The sequence below is a fragment of the Schistocerca nitens genome, chromosome 7 (assembly GCF_023898315.1).
Source record: "Schistocerca nitens isolate TAMUIC-IGC-003100 chromosome 7, iqSchNite1.1, whole genome shotgun sequence".
NCBI classification, from domain to species: domain Eukaryota; kingdom Metazoa; phylum Arthropoda; class Insecta; order Orthoptera; family Acrididae; genus Schistocerca; species Schistocerca nitens.
In genome coordinates, this window is record NC_064620.1 from 308,587,399 (window position 1) to 308,592,398 (window position 5,000).

Genomic DNA, 5,000 nt, shown 5'->3' on the forward strand with positions numbered 1-5,000 from the left:
TACCCCACCCCACCCACCAAAATCGCAAGTCCAGCGGATGAACGGCGGACGTTTCCCGCACTCGTAAGTTGCAATCCACACCTATATCTTGCGTTTCATGAAGAGTTTTATCCAATATTCGACATTCCCGCTGTCCCTAAACGTGCTCTAAGTCTGTGCGCGACCGCGTCGCTCACTGTACGGATTCCGATGCTGAGCGATCAGCTATGGGCCGCCCCATCCACGTCGGTCCCCGTGGGCGTTGCACTCGCAGTCGCAAAGACTCTGGGCAATGGCTATGTGCGCTCCGCAATATATTACTGGGACGAGTAATGAGGGTCCGAGCCCCCAGTGTGGGGAAAGTGTTTCGCAGCCCTGACCCACCGGCACGGTGTTGCGTCCCCCCACCTCAAACATGTGACGTAGTCACACCACCGGTTTTGACTAATAGACAGAATGTTTATAATCATATGCCATACACCGGGGGACGATGCCGCGAGGTGTAGCTAGCTAGTGCAGTCGCACCGCTACTACTGTACAGAGATAGAACAGGCATTGACTATACATACATTAAGCTTATACACGGCGGTGCTTAGTAATACGCGCAGTCATCGGAATATAGATAACACATACAACTGTCCCTATACATGCTGAACGTCTGTGCACACAATGTCAACCACACGTCACCCACACACTCCATCACCCACTAGTCTATGCCTGTAACAGACGCAGACACAACATCTAAGTACCAGCATGGAACAACATCCAGTGCATCCTCTCGGCCACAGTACACCATCCACACTATGATAACCAGACCGGGACGTCGAACCAGAAAACTGAATATCCCACTCTTCCTACAACCACCATTGCTCAGATACGCCACCAACACCCACACATGTCCTACACAGGGGTGCACCCAACAGCACCACACTGCCGCATCTCACAGCACATAAACAATGGCAGGAATGAAAGACACAGGTGTGCCACTCCTTTGCCACAAACACAGAACGGGCGCGCCACCTGCCATGAGCCACAAGTGCAACTGACGTGACATATCTGATAGTGCCTCAGGCGTCCACTTACTACCATCACTATCAACGAACCTCGCCACCCCACCCCCCCCCCACACACACCATCCCTTAACCCAACTTCTGCCTTAACCTAACCCAACTTCTGCCTTAACCTAACCCAACTTCTGCCTTAACCTAACCCAACTTCTGCCTTAACCTAACCCAACTTCTGCCTTAACCTAACCCAACTTCTGCCTTAACCTAACCCAACTTCTGCCTTAACCTAACCCAACTTCTGCCTTAACCTAACCCAACTTCTGCCTTAACCTAACCCAACTTCTGCCTTAACCTAACCCAACTTCTGCCTTAACCTAACCCAACTTCTGCCTTAACCTAACCCAACTTCTGCCTTAACCTAACCCAACTTCTGCCTTAACCTAACCCAACTTCTGCCTTAACCTAACCCAACTTCTGCCTTAACCTAACCCAACTTCTGCCTTAACCTAACCCAAGTTGCGCCTTAACCTAACCCAAGTTGCGCCTTAACCTAACCCAAGTTGCGCCTTAACCTAACCCAAGTTGCGCCTTAACCTAACCCAAGTTGCGCCTTAACCTAACCCAAGTTGCGCCTTAACCTAACCCAAGTTGCGCCTTAACCTAACCCAAGTTGCGCCTTAACCTAACCCAAGTTGCGCCCTAACCTAACCCACGTTGCGCCTTAACCTAACCCACGTTGCGCCCTAACCTAACCCACGTTGCGCCCTAACCTAACCTACGTTGCGCCCTAACCTAACCTACGTTGCGCCCTAACCTAACCTACGTTGCGCCCTAACCTAACCTACGTTGCGCCCTAACCTAACCTACGTTGGGCCCTAACCTAACCCACGTTGCGCCCTAACCTAACCCACGTTGCGCCCTAACCTAACCCACGTTGCGCCCAAACCTAACCCACGTTGCGCCCAAACCTAACCCACGTTGCGCCCTAACCTAACCCACGTTGCGCCCTAACCTAACCCACGTTGCGCCCTAACCTAACCCACGTTGCGCCCTAACCTAACCCACGTTGCGCCCTAACCTAACCCACGTTGCGCCCTAACCTAACCTACGTTGCGCCCTCACCTAACCCAAGTTGCGCCCTAACCTAACCCACGTTGCGCCCTAACCTAACCCACGTTGCGCCCTAACCTAACCCACGTTGCGCCCTAACCTAACCCACGTTGCGCCCTAACCTAACCCACGTTGCGCCCTAACCTAACCCAAGTTGCGCCTTAACCTAACCCACGTTGCGCCTTAACCTGCCCTGTAATTGTTAGTTATATGAATCTAGGAATTCGTGTAGCGTTGCCTAATTGCAACCATCTCAACATAGTTCACTTCGCGCACACTGTGGTGTTCTGCGTATTGATTCATTTTACGGTGCGTACCCTCACATCTTGCGAGTGTTGCTTACTTTCCACATGGTCCCGCTATCCACTGTATTGTGTACTGCAATAGGACGTATATCGCCCCCGCCCCCCCCCCCTCCCCTCCTGTCACCTCTAGCTCGTCGGTCAGGAGTTCGCGTGTTGAATGCGCTTCGCAGCTGTGCAATGGCATTCGCATACGTACGCTGGCCACCTTCCACGTGTTCTTTCGTGCACACGTCGCAGCGTGTATGTATGCTGATGGAGTGCGTCGTGACACACAACATCCAGGCATGCAAGACTCGTAGAAGTCGCAAATGTAGATGGATGTCTACGTTTGCTGCCCAAGTTACGCAAATGAACTGGAAATCCGTTGTTGCGCGGTTGTTCGCGCTGGAGGTGAATCGTTGATATCGACGATCGGTACAGGTATTAACCGGTTGCTTCAGCGACACCCGTCATACCCACGAACGTGAGTGGGCATGTGGGTATGAAGCGATACGCGGCGGTGGCTGGGTGGGACCGTCCCCGGCCGGTGAGGGGGGGGCGCCCGGCGTGCTGGCCGCGCGCTGCGTGGGCGCACGCGCGGCAGCCGGCTGGTGGGGGCGCCCAGTGGCAGGCGCGCCGGCTGACGGAGGCGGCAGGCGGCGCATCTGCGTGCCGGCGCACCCAGCGCGCGGCGCCGTGCGGCCAAAGTGGGTCCTCCCGGGCCCGGTGCGAAGCGCGGTGGACATCTGCAGTGTGCTGGTCCGATTGAGGACTGTGTGCGTTGAGGATGCGCCGCCGCCCGGCACTCGGCGCCGCGACGCCGTCTGCTGCTCGGTCGCCCCCGCGGTTCTCGCAGGTGGTTTGTATCGCAGCTGTGCGGATGTGTTGGCGCGTGCGCTGTGCTGGGAGAGTTCGCTTTGGCACCCAAGTGGGGCTCTGCCCCTCTGTGGCGCTGGCGTTGGAGCTGCCCGGTCACTGTTTGTGGCCGCGTGTTGTCTCCCGCCGGCAACACCACGACAGCACGCTCCCGGGCCTCTGTCGGCAGCGGCAAGCTCAGTTGGGAGCACGGGTGGTCGCACTGAAAGCGTCTACTCGCCTATCTCCGGGCGATTGCGCCTCTCTCGAACCCGACCAAGTACTTAGGACGGCGCTGCGCGCCGCCGGGACCTGAGAGGGTTTCGAGGTGTATCGTGCAGGGGAGCCCAGCCTCCTCCTGTTTGCAGAATAATTGAGCGGACGCTTGCGTGTTCGCGCGGGCCCCCGGGACACACTCCCGGGCGGCCGGCTGCTCAGCTCTAGTTGACGCAGCTCCCTGGTTGATCCTGCCAGTAGTCATATGCTTGTCTCAAAGATTAAGCCATGCATGTCTCAGTACAAGCCGCATTAAGGTGAAACCGCGAATGGCTCATTAAATCAGTTATGGTTCCTTAGATCGTACCCACGTTACTTGGATAACTGTGGTAATTCTAGAGCTAATACATGCAAACAGAGTCCCGACCAGAGATGGAAGGGACGCTTTTATTAGATCAAAACCAATCGGTCGGCTCGTCCGGTCCGTTTGCCTTGGTGACTCTGAATAACTTTGGGCTGATCGCACGGTCTTCGTACCGGCGACGCATCTTTCAAATGTCTGCCTTATCAACTGTCGATGGTAGGTTCTGCGCCTACCATGGTTGTAACGGGTAACGGGGAATCAGGGTTCGATTCCGGAGAGGGAGCCTGAGAAACGGCTACCACATCCAAGGAAGGCAGCAGGCGCGCAAATTACCCACTCCCGGCACGGGGAGGTAGTGACGAAAAATAACGATACGGGACTCATCCGAGGCCCCGTAATCGGAATGAGTACACTTTAAATCCTTTAACGAGTATCTATTGGAGGGCAAGTCTGGTGCCAGCAGCCGCGGTAATTCCAGCTCCAATAGCGTATATTAAAGTTGTTGCGGTTAAAAAGCTCGTAGTTGGATTTGTGTCCCACGCTGTTGGTTCACCGCCCGTCGGTGTTTAACTGGCATGTATCGTGGGACGTCCTGCCGGTGGGGCGAGCCGAAGGCGTGCGACCGCCTCGTGCGTGCTCGTGCGTCCCGAGGCGGACCCCGTTGAAATCCTACCAGGGTGCTCTTTATTGAGTGTCTCGGTGGGCCGGCACGTTTACTTTGAACAAATTAGAGTGCTTAAAGCAGGCAAGCCCGCCTGAATACTGTGTGCATGGAATAATGGAATAGGACCTCGGTTCTATTTTGTTGGTTTTCGGAACCCGAGGTAATGATTAATAGGGACAGGCGGGGGCATTCGTATTGCGACGTTAGAGGTGAAATTCTTGGATCGTCGCAAGACGAACAGAAGCGAAAGCATTTGCCAAGTATGTTTTCATTAATCAAGAACGAAAGTTAGAGGTTCGAAGGCGATCAGATACCGCCCTAGTTCTAACCATAAACGATGCCAGCCAGCGATCCGCCGCAGTTCCTCCGATGACTCGGCGGGCAGCCTCCGGGAAACCAAAGCTTTTGGGTTCCGGGGGAAGTATGGTTGCAAAGCTGAAACTTAAAGGAATTGACGGAAGGGCACCACCAGGAGTGGAGCCTGCGGCTTAATTTGACTCAACACGGGAAACCTCACCAGG

At 55.0% G+C, this 5,000-nt stretch overlaps 1 non-coding gene across 1 annotated transcript in view; it reads left to right on the forward strand.

Annotated features, from left to right (window-relative positions):
• Positions 1–3,689: 3,689 nt before the first annotated feature.
• LOC126197022 (small subunit ribosomal RNA) overlaps positions 3,690–5,000 on the forward strand; it is a 1,909-nt gene continuing 598 nt past the window's right edge. The window contains exon 1 of the ribosomal RNA XR_007539432.1: positions 3,690–5,000. This exon is cut by the window's right edge and continues 598 nt beyond it. This is a non-coding gene — a ribosomal RNA (small subunit ribosomal RNA).